The sequence below is a fragment of the Balaenoptera physalus genome (assembly GCF_965194825.1).
Source record: "Balaenoptera physalus genome assembly, chromosome: 2".
Lineage (NCBI taxonomy): Eukaryota > Metazoa > Chordata > Mammalia > Artiodactyla > Balaenopteridae > Balaenoptera > Balaenoptera physalus.
Genome location: NC_138883.1, coordinates 116,379,438 through 116,396,840, shown reverse-complemented (window position 1 = coordinate 116,396,840; position 17,403 = coordinate 116,379,438). Strand labels below are relative to the sequence as shown.

General features: G+C 40.1%; 2 protein-coding genes across 27 annotated transcripts in view; one reads left to right on the top strand and one right to left on the bottom strand.

Moving 5' to 3' along the window:
- The window catches only part of SENP8 (SUMO peptidase family member, NEDD8 specific), a 55,602-nt gene extending 44,204 nt beyond the window's left edge, over positions 1-11,398 (bottom strand). For 14 of the 15 annotated variants that reach the window (XM_082444275.1, XM_082444264.1, XM_082444263.1 and 11 more), the window contains exon 1: positions 11,250-11,398. The gene's annotated coding sequence lies outside the window, so the exon portion shown is untranslated. The remainder of the gene's footprint in view (positions 1-11,249) is intronic. The other variant, XR_014258144.1, reaches the window with a different exon arrangement.
- Positions 11,399-11,546: 148 nt separating this feature from the next.
- MYO9A (myosin IXA) overlaps positions 11,547-17,403 on the top strand; it is a 285,101-nt gene continuing 279,244 nt past the window's right edge. For 11 of the 12 annotated variants that reach the window (XM_082443569.1, XM_082443573.1, XM_082443566.1 and 8 more), the window contains exon 1: positions 11,612-12,034. The gene's annotated coding sequence lies outside the window, so the exon portion shown is untranslated. Of the gene's footprint in view, positions 11,566-11,611; positions 12,035-17,403 lie in introns of those variants that run through there. The other variant, XM_082443570.1, reaches the window with a different exon arrangement.

The following is a 17,403-nucleotide window of genomic DNA, read 5'->3' as shown; positions in this document are numbered from 1 at the left end:
CGGGGAGGGGGAAGGGTAAGCTGGGACGAAGTGAGAGAGTAGCACTGACATATATACACTACCAAATATAAAACCAACAGCTAGTGGGAAGCAGCTGCATGGCACAGGGAGATCAGCTCGGTGCTCTGCAACCACCTAGCGGGGTGGGATAAGGAGGGTGTGAGGGAGACACAAGAGGGAGGGGATATGGGGATATACGTATGCATACAGCTGATGCACTTTGTTATACAGCAGAAACTAACACAACACTGTAAAGCAATTATACTCCAATAAAGATGTTAAAAAAATATATAGTATAGTTCTATATTTTGCAGCCAGGAGGCTTTGAGTTCAGGATCTGACTTTGCCACTTGCTATCTGTGTGACTCTGGACAAGTTATTCATCCTCTTTCCTGGCCTCATTTTCTTCATCTGTAAAAGGAGGTAATAATAAAACCTGTCTCTCAAGAGTTGCTCTGTGAATTAAAAACACAAGTGAAAAGACTCAGCACATTGTCTGGTATCTAGCAAGCTCTCAAAAAAAAAATTATTTCCTTCCCTGTTCTCTATATATTTGGGGTGGTAATAATGGATCTTAAAGATTTCTTGAAAATAAAGCATCTGTTTGTCTCTTTATATAAAGCCACAAAGTCATCAAGGATAGATCTAGCCAGGGCATGACTCTGCACTCTTGTACTGCACCTTTGGCATAAGCAGAGTGAATGCTAACTCCAGAGAAAAGCAGTCTCTCAACCTGAGTGAAGCATGCTGTTAATGTGTTGTCAGCATACACAAACCTTGTGGTTACAGGGTTTAGTTGATTATATCTTCCAACTTCTGTAGCTAAATGAAGTGAATACTGAATTCATAGTATAGAACACTTCCCAAATATTTAATTTTAACAAAAGGAAGAGACTATTTTTCATATTAATCTTAAAATCCTTAAAATGCATACTACTTGAATATTTCTGTTTGTTATAAAAACAGGGCAATTAAATAAAAATAAAAATTAATTTAAAGGGAAAATTTATAATTCAATAGGAACCATTCTGATTTCCTGCTGATATAAGTAAGGCAAGAAGCTGCAGGTTCAGTAGAAAAAACACTAGGCTGGGAGTCAGTAGACTTGGGATTCAGTTCAGATCTGCAATAAACCAGTTGTTTGACTCTAGAGAAGACATTTTAAACTTCTGGGTCTCAGCTTCATCATCTGCAAAGTGAGGTTTGGACTAGATAAATAGCGATTCTAGCCAGGGATGCACGTTTGAATCATCTATGGAGATTTTAAAGAACACACATGATCTATCTCTGGGGGGAGGGCCTGGGCACCTGTATTTTTAAGATGTTTCCAAGTGATTCTATGATTTCTAAAAGACTCCTCTAGCTCTAGCGTTGTACAATTCTAAGCTCTCATCTTTGCAAATTTAAAAATCTTCCCTTGTGGGAAGAAGCCGCATAGCACAGGGAGATCAGCTCAGTGCTTTGTGTCCACCTAGAGGGGTGGGATAGGGAGGGTGGGAGGGAGATGCAAGAGGGAGGAGATATGGGGATATATGTATATGTATAGCTGATTCACTTTGTTATACAGCAGAAACTAACACACCATTGTAAAGCAATTATACTCCAATAAAGATGTTAAATAAAATAAAATAAAATAAAAATCTTCCCTTCCTCTTTAAAGTCTTACTGCAACAAAATCATGCTCATTTGTTTACATATTCTTTATGGCTGCTTTTGAGCTATAAGAGCTGAGTAGCCTGCAAAGTCTAATATATTTACTGTTTGCCCTCTTAGAGAAAAACTTTGCCAATCCCTGTTTTAGACCACTATAATGTAACCTATTGTAAATGTCTAGGCTGAATTAATTTTAAGAGCTTTTAGAGATCTAATAAAGCATTGGAGCTATTTGTTAAAATATCTTAAAGGCAGTTTCCAAGTAGATTAACCTTTAACTAGAGGTGTTACTGCTGATTCAGTTGGAATTTTTGATGAGCAAATACTTAAAAATACTAATTACAGTGGATATAAGAATTGCCTACATTAGAGATGAATAAATATTCATAAGATCAAAAATATACATGAAAATTTTAATTAACAAGCATTTCATAAGGTATGCATCAATTCTCATAACTTCTGGGAAAATATGCCTGTTGTGGTTAAAACCACAGTAGTGAGCCAGATAAGTTTTACTGTAAAGCCCTAAGAAAACACTATCCCAGAACTGTGACTTTTATTCATTTTTTCCCCCTAATTATTCAGAAAGGGTTCCTTAAAAAAAAAAAAAAAGAAGGAACAGCCTCATTCAGTTATGTTTTTAAACACTACAAAGCGCAAAGCCCAGCTATTTACTCATTTTAAGTGAAGATTATAACAGTTAGTAGTTTTGAAATGCAGTTCCCCTTTCCCCTCCTCACTCCCTTCAGTTTTTGTTTTAAATTGTATCAAACTGCAAAAGCTCACAGATGTGGTCTGTGCTCCTCTAACTAGATACATGGCTATGTGCCAGCAGGTATTGACAGACAAAAGCAAACAAACACACCCATACACGAAAATCAAACATAGGCTAATAATCCCAGTGCATCTTCCTAGAGCTTCAATTTCACTAATTTTGGGGGAAAAGAGCTAAGTAATTTAATCTTAAATATTGATATTTTTAATATCTTAAATACTTAAAACATTTAAATCAGTAACTTACATCTTAATTAACATAAACATTGACATAATGTAGCATAAAATGCAAAATCAGCATAGATTTTTAAAATAAGAAATTTCCAGAGAACTTTTGCACCTGAGAAAGGCAATTTTCTCTGCTTCATTCACCCTACTCTGCTGGCTTGGATACTTCAGTGGAACAGTTTAGTTACTCTCCATTCGTGATAGGCCTGTAACATAAACCCCTAATTCTTAGGAACCAGATTACCTAAAAATTAATAAAGACATGAGCAAAACCTTATGCTTTAGCAGCTTAAATGTGTATAGGAGCAAGACAATTATTGAAGCAAATTTATTCATTTGGTCAAAATACATTTATTGGTGTTTTCTGTGTGCCAATTTTGCCTATAATTAGACTAGAAATTGAACCTAATATTACATAATGAAATAGACATCATCCCTGAACTTTCTATTTTCTTCATACCTCCTCTCCAATTGATAAGTCCTATTGATTCTACAGCCAAAATGTTCTGAACCTGTCCAATGGTTTTCATCTTTACTTCCATCATAGTCAAGTCCATCAACATTTCTTATCTTGATATAGCCTAACAGGTCTCCTTACTTCTACTATTGACCCCTCCAGTAAATTCTCCATACAGCTGTCAGAGTAATTGTTTAAAATTTTGTCAGGTCACACCTGTCCTGTTTAAAACCCTCTGGTAGCACACTATTACACTCAGAAAAAATAGTGAATGCCCTGCCCTAGCTGCTTACCAACACCCTGCATGATCACATGGCCCCAGCCACCGCTCCAATCTCATTTCCATCACTCTTCCCCTTGCCCACTAAGCTCCAGCCACACCAACTTTCTTTTTATTCTTCAAACACACCATGCTTTTTTTCTCCTGAGGGCTGGGGTACTAGCTGTGCCTGAACCTTCTAGTGGCTGGCTCCATGTGTTGGGTAGATTTCAGTTTAAATGTCACTTATTCACAGAGATCTCCCATGATCAGTCAAAATAAGAGGCCACCGGTCACTCTCTTGTCCTCTAATTTCAATTCCTTGCATAGCACTTGTGGCTGTCTGACAGTTTTCTTTTTCATTTATTTGTTTCTTGATTAACACTCCCCCTCCCCAGGCCAAAAATGTAACCTCCATGAGCATAGAGAATAAAGGACCTTGTCTGCCTAAACTTGTTTATCATCTTGGCCCCCTGGGCCTAAAACAAAACTTGTCGGGCAGACAATAAATAATAATTGTAGAATAAATAAATGAATAATGGAGTATGGATCTTTACATGATATATATCATGTTCTGCAGAGAAATTTTTACCTTTATAGAGTCTTAGAAGTATAAAGGCCTTTACTATCCCTTCTAGTCTTAACTTCCTACTCCATGCAGGAATTTTTCATTTCTGCTCTCAGGGAAAAATGTGCAGGAGCCTGACTTACAACTAGCTGTGTAATACTGGAGCAGAAACAGATAAATCAGTGTAACAGTACAAAAACAAATCCATGCATTTTAGAAATTTTAAATATGATGATGAAGACATTATAAATCAATGGGAGAAATTTATGGATTATTCCATTTTCAATGAACACTATGTTCTATAGCAGTGCTGTCCAGTAGGACTTTCCATGATGATGGAAATAAATGTTCTTTATCTGCAGTGTCCAATATAGTAGCCACTAGCCATATGTGGCTATTGAGCACTTGAAAATGGCTAGTGAGACTGAGGGACTGATTTTATTTGTTTTAATTAATTTAAACTTAAATTGAAATAGCTACATGTGGGTAGTGGCTACTATTTTGGACAGCATAGTTCCATAGGATTTCATAGGTATTTCTGGAAAGAAAAAAGATTATATGGTTAAATAAGTTAGGGAAATGCTGCATCCTAAAACTCTGTATTGTTGATTCATAATGCACACAAGCATATTAGAGGCTACGAGAGGTTCTGTAATAAAGAAACTTAACTTTTCTTGGTCTGATTTTTTTCCCAACTCATTTGACCAATGAAATCCTTTTTGTGTTTGTTTTGGTACATTATCTATCAACACCTTATTGTCTGTGCAGTGAAGTTTGAGATATGCTAACTGGGTAATGTAATAAATGGTACTGGAACAAGTTGTTAATCATTCGATTAAAAAATGAAGTTCGGTCCCTACTTCAGACCTCATATCGAATTATATTTCAGATGGAGTGAAATTTAAATGTTAAAAAGTGAAACAAAAATATTAAAAGAAAATAGAGCTGGGGCTTCCCTGGTGGCGCAGTGGTTGAGAGTCTGCCTGCCAATGCAGGGGACACGGGTTCGAGCCCTGGTCTGGGAAGATCCCACATGCCGCGGAGCAACTGGGCCCCTGAGCCACAATTACTGAGCCTGCGCGTCTGGAGCCTGTGCTCCGCAACAAGAGAGACCAAGACAGTGAGAGGCCCGCGCACCGCGATGAAGAGTGGCCCCCACTCGCCGCCACTAGAGAAAGCCCTCGCACAGAAACAAAGACCCAACACAGCCAAAAATAAATAAATAAATTAATTTAAAAAAAAAAAAAGAAAATAGAGCTTAAAAACACTTATACAACTGGTCAATAAACACATGAAAAGATACTCAACACCTTACTAGTAATCAAAGAAATGTAAGTTGAAGTAAGATTTCATTTTTTACCTGTCAAATTAGCAAAGATGTGGAAAACTGATAATAACCAGCACTGCTGAGTAACTATGGGAAAATGGGCATTCTTATTGTTAACAGAAATGTAAACAAATGCAAGCTTTTTGAAGGATAATTTGCCATTATATTTTAATATTTAAGAAATGTCTATAGGTAGGTATTACACTTTCAGAAATATATCTGAAGGGAAACATTAGGATATGTGCAAAAATTTAACAGGGATGTTTACCACAGCAATATTTATAACAGAAAAATTGGAAACAATCTCAAAGTTTAAAAGAGGACTGGTAAATTTAAATAATAGGATTTCCATTCAATGGAATACTTTGCAGCCATTAAAAAATGAAGTTGTAGAAATAAATTTATTGACACAGGAAGTTGTTCATAATATGTTATGGAAAGAAAGGTTATATAAAAATCTGTACACAAATATACACAAAAATAGTCAAGAATGATAGCCATCTAAAGTTATATACAGTTTTCTTTAAGAACGGAATTTTAATACTTTTAAACTTTCTTCTTTTGATACTGACTGCTTAATTTTTTCCCCTTTCTTTTTATAATGAGCACATACCAGTAAATACAGCTATTTTCATTCAAGAAAAAAAAAAAAATGTACCACCTCCCACTCTTACACTGACCTAAAAATGTCTGTTTCTTCAACTCACTGGTCTCACTTTTGTCCCCTGGAAAAAAACAGTAAGTCTAATCTCTCTTCTACAAAACTTCGAACACAAAGATTTAAATATAATCTGATGTTCATTAAAATTAGATTACGTCCAACTTCTAATGAATGATTCCCTTTGCAATTTCACAAAAAGAATCACATCCAAGACCAAATGTGCTTTTCATGGCAGCACAAGCAGAAAAATTTTCAGGAAGGAAGTTGAAGCCTTATTTTTTGGTTTCAATTTCCCCTAATTAAACGTTTCCTTTTAATGCTAGCCTAAACCATCCAGAGATTTGTATAAAGTGGCATGTTAAAAATTACCATCAAGATTTGACATCCCTATTGAAGACAGAGATTAGATTCTACTCAACCCTGCTATCTTCAGTGCTTGAAAACACAAAATTGTTATAAACATAGGAAGATTTCTCAATTTTATAAATTATTTATAAATTTGAACAATATTCCTCTAACATGAATATTTTACAAATAGAGGAATTCAGCTCTCAAAGCAGAAAAACCATTTGGTATGATGATGATGCCTGGTAACTCTACAGCCATAAATTCCATTTGGCCCTACCTTGGGCCAGGGAGATAGACTAAGTAAACTTTTAGAATTTCTTCTAGCACTGAGGCTCTCCATTTATTGTTCTGTTATTTATTAGGCATGGCTATCAATGGCTAAGGGGTCATTGACCAGAAAAAGAACTTTATTCTTAGTCTACCATTTCTACTTCAAAGGTTCCATCTATAACTGTGTCACTATTTTTTTTACTTGGTGTAAACACCAGCCTTTTCTTAAAATGATTTTGTTTTGCTTAAATTTTCTGAGAAATGACTTAACACAACTGCAAAATTTGAAATGACTAGGACTGTAAATAGTGTTTGGGGAGGACACTAGATTTAATGAGAGGTCTAAGATATTTTACAAAAGAGTAGACAGAATTTTATTTAGTATATAGCTAATATATCCTAGCTGATAAGATGTGGTCAAGCTAAAGTTATAATCTGCCTGGTTTCATAAATAACCACTGTGTTTAGCCCACAGTAGCTATACGCAAGCATTTTGTTTGAAAGAGTATAAAAAAGCCATCATCTTTTATTCTTATTTGTCTTCTAGATTTCAAAGGCTGGTAAGTTATTTTTTTCGTAGATAGTTAAGAGGTAAATTGCTATTACAAACTCCTATTTAATGGGTTTCAAAAATGTGCTTGGTGTATAGCAGGTGCTCAATAAATATTTAATGAACAAATGGAAGAAACAATGAATTTATGTTTTACTGTACTGTGCTGACAGGAAAACAGTGTCTGATGGGACTCGATTATGACATATAGAATTCTCTTAGCAATTTGTCTTTAAATGTTAATTAATACAAATACTTGTGAGTCATCTGACCAGGTCTGAATTATATATTATTAAGTAGGACTAAACATTTCCAGCAACTATATATTTTAGCTGCTAATGTAAAGTGCCAAGTTGCTGCAACAAACAGTAGTGGGAAAATTACAGCCAGCTAAGGCCAGAAATCCACAAGCTATTGTTTTGAAGGAATTTAACCTATCACACTGCTCTGAGAGAGCATTTATTTATTTTTTGGCCCTCAGGGAAGGCAGGCGTACGAACGATTTTTAAACCTACAATATAGATGCTCAAAAATAAGAACTGTAACCAGGACAATTTTTTTCAGTATCATGACTGTGTTCTAGTGCTTTTATAATAGATGAATGTGCGAAAGTGTAGTCATCTAATTGGAAGCCAGAGAAAGGAACTTTCAGAGATTTTCTGTAAGGAATAAAAATGCTTAAAATTTCTCATAAGTTTCAAGTATTCTCTCTGCTTTAAGATAGACCTATTCCCCCCTTCCCTAAAAAAGGAGACAGACAGATGAAACTTAAAGTCTACATAAACTTGATTTTCTATCTGTATTGAACCATTTCATTACCCGAACGGTCTCCAGTAGGTAGATGGACAAAGTGAATATAAGCTAGTCATGCTGAAGAAGGTAGCCTCTCAGAGAATCTGGTTCAGAAATGTTAAGTAACTTTACTCATTTGGATTAGTAATACTTGGACCTCAAATTCAATTTTTTGAAAAATATGGTTAAAAAAGCACATTATTTGCAGAGTAGCTGGGATTTGAGCAGTAAGTTTTATATAGTCTGGCAATGGTCAGTTTCCAAAGAGATGGGTTACCTGGGCCTTGAGGACTTCCTTTTTATTTACTAATGCATTTTACTCATCCAAGTGGTTTAAGGAATTGGCAAGGAGAGGAGTCTGGACCTTAAACAGTCAGAAATTTAGGACTTACAGATGTAGATGGAATTTAACCAAGAAAGGCCTTAGCAATATCCAGGAACCTAGATAAGTGGTAAAGCCATTGCTTATCAGAAGTTCTAACATTATAATCTATAACATAAAAGAATGGGCTAGCCTCTTGACAACGTAAAATGCTAACTGATCTCTACACAGGTGTGCGTGTCCTTGTTGAAAGGTATGTAATTCGGTCCAATCTTTTTCTTTAGATTGGTCACATTGGGTAAATAAAGGAACTTAGCAGACTCTTTGGAGATCGCTTTATGATAAAATTTATTTTTTAAAAAAATTAATTATTTATTGGTCTAGTCTCTTCATTCCTATCTTTTGATGATCTAACCTATACATTACTGCTACATTATTTTTCAAACAGAACTCTAGTTTCATTATTCTTCTCCAAATTTTTAAACATTTCTCCATTGTCTACCGAAATTAAGTACAAACTACAGCATGGCATTAACTTATTTCCACAAAAATAGCCGCAACCTATCTTTCCCAATTTATTTCCTTGTATTTCTCCCATATACACAGCCACAAGCTCAGTTCTCCTGCAGGCCCAAATTATTAGGCAACAGTGGAGTAGTAGTGGTTACTGCAACTAAGGTACAGGAAAAAGAGAAGAGCCAGTTCCCCACTCCCGCTCCAACTGAGAGGTTAAGAAGTGAACACTGCTCAAGTACCTTTCCGAAACACAGACTTGATCTGTCATGCTCTTGCTTAAAACCATTACAGTAAGCTTTTTATAGATCTAGAATCCATGGGCCAGGATGTGGCTAGAATTAAGGGTTCCATGAACTTGGATTGGGAAAAAAAATTGCATCTTTTCAATAAACTCTAGCTGAAATTTAGCATCTTCTTCACTAAGTGTAGGCAATAATCCTCAGTGGTATTAACAGTCCCTATGTCTTTGTCACCATTAGAAATATATTTTCATATCACATTAAAGTTGTTGCAGTTATCTCAAAATATATACTCATCACTATTTTGAAATTACATAATTAGACCTGCTGCCAGATGTTATTTAATGTGTAAGGAAGCACATATATAACTACATCACGCATTTGTTTTAATATTTTTAAAACTTTCAATAAAAATAATTTCATTTACGTTTCCATGTATTTTACTTTATACATTTAAAAACATTATTCTGAGATAAGGTCCACAGGCCAGGCTGCCAAAGTGGTCCATGACATAAAAGAGGTTATTTAATTTTACCTTTATTATTTATACCTATTAATTGCTTATAGTATATAATCTAAACACTTTAGCATGGAATTCAAGGCTCCTCATTAACTGTTCACACCCACTTTATCATCTTAATCTCTGTCCCACCCCTACTTTTCATACTAAACTCTAGTCATACCAGACAATAGTGACTCTCTCTTATCTGGTGGCAGATAGGTTTTTGAATTAACCCTAGTTAATAGACAGTAGCCATGCACTGGCTTGGGCTTTGCCTTACCCAGACCTTCTCTGCCTGCCAAGTGAATTCTTTTAAAGGTCTGTTTTCCCTAATACTACGAGGTCCTAATAGGGCTGAATCTTAAATCTTTCTCATTCCTAACGTAAATGATCAATGAAATGAATATAAAAGAGATTCTAAATTGGCAAGGCACTGTGTGTAGTAATAATCTCTCCGGGAGTGAAGTTAGTCTCTGAATCTCATAAAATCGCCTAGCTCTGATCTTTTTGGGGATAGAAATGAGGAGGCCCTTGAGCTCTAAGGCTGGATCCCCAGCTGATAAATCTTGGATGGAGGGGAAAGGGAGGGGAAAGAGAGCAGTAACTGAGGTGGATCTAATTAAGACTGAAGGATGGAAATGTGCTGAAGGGAAAGGCAGGAGTGACTTCTTCTCCCATTTCCCAGAGCAGTTATTCAAAACTATCATCTCTCTGACCAAGCGTCCCATTCCATCCCCAACTCTCTCTCATCAAATGACTCCCATCTTAATGCTACAGAGCCAACTCTATCAACCTTCTGCCTTCCCCTACTTCCCATCCTTTCCTTTGCTCTAGTTTAGTGGTTCTCAACCCACAGCATTAGTCACCTCAGGAGTTTTTTTAAAAAGAAACACTGATGCCTGAGTTTGTTTAATTGGCCTCAGATAGAGCAACTGCATTGGTTTTATTTTTAAAAAGCTTCCCAGGTGACTCTAATGTGCATACAAGATTGAGTTCCACTAGTGTTCTTGGTTCTGTAAATTAGCTATTCTCATCCATAAATTGTCTACTTCTCGGTTCCATGGTACACTTTTATGCCTAAGAGTTTCCCATCTTAAAAGAACACACTGTTGCAGCCCACACGCTTGCCCCTCATCTCATCACTTTACAACGATGTTTCTTTAAAGGGTACCCTACACCTGTATGGTTTTTACCAGTTATGTTCTATGACTTTTTACTCTTCCAGCCAGTACTGGCATATGCTTTTGTACTCGTCATTCCCTCTGCTTCTATCTCCTCTCATATTTCTTTGACCAGCTACTGCTCACTAGCCTTTTAACACAAATTGAGTGACCCAAAGATCACCTTGGAAAGGGTTTCCTCAAGTCCTTCAATACAATCATGCTCAGAGTAACCTGTGTTTTTTTTTTTTTTTTTCTATTATAAATTTACTTTACTACCACTGCGGATTCTCTCATCGTCTCGACATAACAGAGCGCTTCAGAAAGCTGAGACTATTTCATTTGCTTCTGACTTTCTGGAGTCTAACTCCTGGAAACCACTCGGTGAAAAAAGTCTGAGTAATGAATGGAAAGAAAGGCTAGGAAACGGAGGTCTGGGGCGGGGAAATGAGGGGGAGGGCGTGTGTGTAGAAACGGGGTGGGGAGGGCTAACGGGGTGGCGCTGAGAACCCTGCGCCAAAACTGGGGAGCGGGCAAGGATACCCTAGATCTGCGTGGACGGTAAGCGGTCCCCGGCCCAGACACACCGACCAGCGAACCCAAGTGGGGAGCAGGCTTCTTACCTGCCTCGTGCCTCACCACCCCAACCAGCCTTCAGGCGGCTCTCTATTGGCCGGAAAACGAAAGCTACGGTCGCAAACCCAGAGTTTTCTACCCTAACATTGCGACATTCCTCTCCAGTAGAGAGAAAATCTAAGGCAGAGTTCCCCGCTCTGCCGTAAGGTGAGGAAGAAAAGTTTGGGCGGGGCCGCCTGGGGCGGATGAAATGGGGCGTGTCCGCGCAAGCGCATGCTGTACTCTCTGACGGCGTCACGTGCGGGGGCGGGGGCGGGGCCGGGCGGACGGGCCAGCTCCGGCCGGCGGTAGGGGGCGTGGGAGGTAAGTGCGCGCGCCTGCTCGTCTGCAGCCGAGGAGTCGCGCGGGGCGGGGCCGCGTGCGCGGGGTCGGTCGCGCGCGGGCCGGAGCGGACGGGGACGGGGACGGGGCGGCGGTTGGCTGTGACTGCTGAGAGTCCAGTCAGGACGCCGAGAGGCGGCGGAGGAGGCACCGGCGGCACCAGCAGAGGGGGCGACAGCGGTTGAGGCGGCGGTCCAACGCGTGCTCTCTGGGCGGGTGCGGCGGGGGATGTGCCTGCCCAGGCCGGGCGGAGTCTCTCTGACAGGGCGGGGGATGCGCGGCGGCCGCTCGCCCGGACCCTAAGGCAGCTGGGCCCACCCTCCCGAAACCCTCCGACCCTCGGTGGTCTCGGCCTCTGCTGTCTCCTCCGGCCTGACCCTGGGGCTGAGGCTGGCAGGCGGCTTCCGCCGAAGAGGAGGGGGCTGCGGTGGCCACCGCGGCGGAGCCCGAGGTAAGACCCGCCCAAGCCGCCCAGCGGCCCTGCGGCCCGGCCCGGCCCACGTCTCAGTCTCTCTCTTTAGCTTTTGCGGAGCCGCTCCGCCCCGCCCCGGCGGAGACGCCCCGCGAGCGGGTCTACCCCGCAGCCTCCCTGACACCCGATCGCTGCCCCGGGTCCCCCGTAGACCCCACCCATCGTATCTTCCATTAACCAGACACCATTCCGGCCCTCCAGCCTCTCTTGGGGTTCTGTCACGGGCCCCCCACCCCAGCACACCCTACTGGAACCTCCTTCAGACTCTCTTCGGACGCTTAATGGGGCCTCGAGACTCTGTCACATTCTCCCGTGAGCTGACCCGGGTTTGTCACTGTTCCTCAGACCCAGTTACGACCACCCCCTAACCCATTGCTACCCCCATTTCCAGGGCAGATCCATCGTGCCCACCCCTCTTCTCTCCTCCCCTTCCCCCCCCCCCCCACCCCCAGCTCGCTCACCGCCTAGCCGACTAGCTCTTCCCCTACCCAACTCGGCTTTCAGATAGTCTGCTTCGTGATGCTCTTACCTCCCAAGAGATCTGATGTCAGCCCCTCTTTAGACACCATCAACAGCGGCGTCTCCCCCCCACTCCTACTGTAGTCTCTCCCCCAGACCTCTTGTCCTTAGGCAGACCTGATTATCTTTCTCCCCGCTCGTGATCCTTTCTTTGGTTGGAAGGGCTTTGCCATGAAATCCTGAAGGGGTGTTTGCATAGCCTAGTGTATTCCCTCCGGTGGGGCTTAAGGGGACCAACTGACACCCTTGTTTGAAGGGTTTAGTCTGGTGGCTATAGAGAGAGGAAGAGGGAAGAGCTTGGAAGCCCCGGGCAGGGGGTGTGTGTTGTTGTAAGGTCTCACAGCCTGCTTCTTATCTTGTCTCTTCTGTAGAACGTGTGAGGTAGTCCAGATCGTGACATTTTAGGGACTTCTATAAGGATCAAAGCACATAACGCTAATGAATGTAACTGTGTCTCCATGTGGTATCGTTTGCTTCACTTTCTTGTAGATTTTTGCAGATCTTTTGCACTGTTTTTGAAGGATACCAGGGTGCTTTTTTTGTTTTTTGATTTGCTTTTTGCGAATTTGCTGGAAAAGAAAGATTTGTAGCTTTCCTTAATCCCTGAAGACTTTAATATCAGTTTAATAATAAAATTCTGCTACCTGGTGCTACTGTCTTGCTTTTCCAAGGAGCAAGTGCAATTATCATGCAGAGTTCACCGATGTCATTACCAACAGCCTTCTTAGTAGTAAAATATTGAATAAAATATAGTTTGTTGAACTCCTGAGCTGTCAAGAAGGAAAGGTAATTTTACACCAGTTGATCAGTGCATAATTTTAACCTTGGTATAGAGATGAAGTATAGAGAGGTTTTTGTAGTCAGTACTTTAAAATTTTTTATTTTGTGTGTGTGGAACTGAGGAGGGAGAAAATCATATTAAAATTATAGGTCATAACTAGACATAGTATAAAAGTCAAAAGGTTCAAAAGAGTATGCAGTAAAAAGTTTCTTTTCCCCCTTTTTATCCTCTAACCACTCATTTTCCCTCCTTGGAAGCAACCACTGTTTCCATCTTTGTGTGTGTCCTTCCTGTGATATTTCTAGCATACAAGTCTATACATTTATATTTTTAAAACACTCCACAGACAAATTCTTGCATACTGTATACTATGGATATACCACCCCCCCGCCCTTTAATAATAGATCCTAGAGTTCATTCAACAATAGTACATTTGGAAGTGCCTCATTTACTGGGTGGATAGTATTCCGTTCTGGTGATCTTGAGGTTATTTTCAGTCTTTGTTTTTATAAACCGTGCGGCATGCTTTTCTTTTAAATGTATCATATGTTTTGTATGTTTTAAGTAATTTTCAGGATTTGAAAAATTTCATGATGATTCTTTTGTGAACCTACAAGAAAGCATATAACTAAAGTAAATTTCCCATTGAACCTCTGAGCTTCCATGGAGTGACTGGCTTTGAAAGAGATTATAATGTTTATCAAGTAAGTTACTGAAGGATTTAAAGAAGGGGACTGAAATGATAAGATTTGCATTTTTAAAAGATCACTCTGTCTGCTTTGAGGAGGGTGGATTGAAAGGTAGACTAAATGTGTCAGGAGGGTAAATGATGATGGTGCAGTCTTCATTTGGGTTTTGAGAGTAGACAGGATTTGGTGATTTCATTGGATTTGGAATTAGGGTTAGGGTTCATAGAGGATAAGATCTAGGTTTCTAGCCTGTGCCTTTCACTGAGGTGGGGATCCATATGAGGGAGGAGTGGAATTTTTATTTTTGTCAAGAAAGGGGAATTCAATTTGTGACATGTTGAGTTTGGGTGATTATACTTCTATCAGATGTAGATGGTCAGGAGGCAACTGGATTTGTGGCTTAAGCTCATTATCAAGTTCTGGGTTGATAGTAATAGATTTGGGTGCAAAAGGTGTATGTGAGAGGAGAAGAGATTGTAGGATAGAAATCCAACATTTACAGTATAGGTAGAGTTGAATGTCTAAGCTAGTAAACTATGTGATTAAGTTCTCTAAAAAATCTTGTTATAGTTTAAACATCAATAGGTTCACTGTCTGACAAGGCTTTTTAACAGTGTTTTCCCCTGAGTGGTGTATAGTACTGAGGGAAATGGAGTAAACTTAGATTTTTAAAAAGGTAAAACCTCAGTAGAAATTAGCAACATAAATCTCGTTTTTTCTAATCATTTAGATTATACTACTGTAAAAGTTTGTTCAATCTTCATTGTTTACAGAGAAGTATAGGAGCTTGGAAAATGTGGTTTGCCAAGAATATTAAGTTTTTTGGTTTGTATGATTTCTAGTTACATTAGTAATAAAGATTAGTCAAAAAATTTTCAGTCATGTTTTTCAAACATAACATGACTTAATTATTTATTCCTAAGTCCAGAGCTACAGTGTAGAGCTCTTGCCTTTACTCTGGATCCCTGTAAATCACTTCTAGTGGACATCTCCACTGGGATTCATATTTCACAAGCACTTCACACATGTACAAAATAAAACTCTTCTCTGCCTCTCTTCCCTCCAAAAAGGTGGGGGTAGAAGGAGACAAACTGCAACAAAATTTTTTCTTTTGATTGCCTGTCTTGATGAACGGTACTACTCTCTCCTCCTCATGAAGCCTTTAGGAATCTGGGAATCATCCTCCACTGCACTCTGTACCAAACTATCAACATCACAAAGTCCGGCACGTTCTCTCTCATGATATTTCAGATCATTCCTGATTGCTATTTTTGTTGTCTCTGTTTAACCCCGAATGTCTGTTGGTCTTCTTGTCTTCTCATCTGCCTCTAGTTTTGCCGTACCCTCTAGTTCATTCTCTCCACTTTTGCCAGAGTAAGTGTTCTAAAATGCTTTTTTAGTTAGGCTTTTTTAGTTGCAACGAAGAGACTCAAGTTATCTTAAGTAGCGGAGTACTTACTGAAAGAAAACATGCACAAGGGAACCCAGGAAAAGTTAAACAGCTTGGTCTCAGGAAGAACAGGAGCTTAAAAATAAAGCTAGAGGGCTTCCCTGGTGGCGCATTGGATAAGAATCTGCCTGCCAATGCAAGGGACACAGGTTCGATCCCTGGTCCAGGAAGATCCCACGTGCCGCGGAGCAACTAAGCCCATGCGCCACGACTACTGAGCCTGCACTGCAGAGCCTGTGTGCCACAACTACTGAAGCCTGCGTGCCTAGAGCTCGTGCTCTGCAACAAGAGAAGCCACCGCGATGAGAAGCCCATGCACCGCAACGAAGAGTAGCCCCCGCTCGCCGCAACTAGAGAAAGCCCGCACAGCAATGAAGACCCAACACAGCCAAAAATAAATAAATTTAATAAATAAATAAATAAATATAAAACTAGAAGCAGGAAAAGACAGATTTCACTCTAGTGCTCTACTGTTAACTTGTCTTAGCTACTTTTTCTATTTTGTTTTGTATTACTTTTTCTCTCTAATCCCCTCCCCCACCCGATCTCATGGCTTCCATTTATTCCTAATTTCTGCCTCCTTATAACTACCGTGTCACTCCCATGCCAACATCTTGCCTCCTGGCTACTGTCTTTTTTCTTTTTTAACATCTTTATTGGAGTATAATTGCTTTACAATGATGTGTTAGTTTCTGCTGTATAACAAAATGAATCAGCTACACATATACATATATCCCCATATCTCTTTCCTCTTGTGTCTCCCTCCCACCCTCCCTATCCCACCCCTCTAGGTGGTCACACAGCACCAAGCTGATCTCCCTGTGCTATGCGGCAGCTTCCCACTAGCTATCTATTTTACATTTGGTAGTGTATATTGGCTACTGTCTTTTTAACTTGAGCTTCTGTTGCTGACTTCTTCCTAAGATTTTCTGGTTTGAATTCCCAAGAAACAATCTCTTTGGCTCAGCTCTGTAATCATGGGCTGCTAGCAAGCCTGTGTACTTCGGTCATGTGACTACTCCTGGCCATTTAGTGATAGCTGTGTGTTTATTTGTGCATGTGGGTGTGAGGCAGGATCATAATGGTGAAAAACATGGGGCAGTGTGCAGGCTAACTCTCCCACAAAATGGGGTTGCAAACATGGCAGGCACCATGATTGACATAGTACGAATACAAGTCTAATCATATCCTTTCCTGTTGAAAGATCTTCAGTGCTTTCCCATTGCTTTCAGGATAAAGCTTAAACTGTAGCTTGGCATGTGTGTGAGATCCTTCGTGATCTGACTCTTCTTTAGGCTTTCCTTCCTTGCGCTCTTCCTTAACTTCTTTGATCCACTCATTGAACTTAGGTCTTTGCACTCTCTGTTCCCTTTCCCGTCTTTCCCTTCCACCTTTCTCTGCTTAGCAATCTTCTATCTGATCTTCAGGGCTCAGACCAGGTGTATCTTTGGGAAGCTTTCCTTTACTTCCTCCAGGTTAAGTTAGGTGCCACTCCTATAGTATGTAGTGCTTGCTTCTGTCACAGTTCTCTAATGAAATTCCTAATAGCTTGTCTATTTTCTTCACTGGGCTGTAGCTTCTTTGGTATCAGTACAATATAGTAAGGCACGTTTTTATTTTTTTTATTTTTATTTATTTTTATTTTTTAAATTTTTTTTAAATTTATTTATTTATTTATTTAATTTTGGCTGTGTTGGGTCTTCTTTTCTGTGGGAGGGCTTTCTTTAGTTGTGGCAAGCGGGGGCCACTCTTCATCGCGGTGCGCGAGCCTCTCACTGTCTTGGTCTCTCTTGTTGCGGAGCACAGGCTCCAGACGCGCAGGCTCAGTAGTTGTGGCTCACGGGCCTAGTTGCTCCACGGCATGTGGGAACTTCCCAGACCAGGGCTCGAACCCGTGTCCCCTGCATTG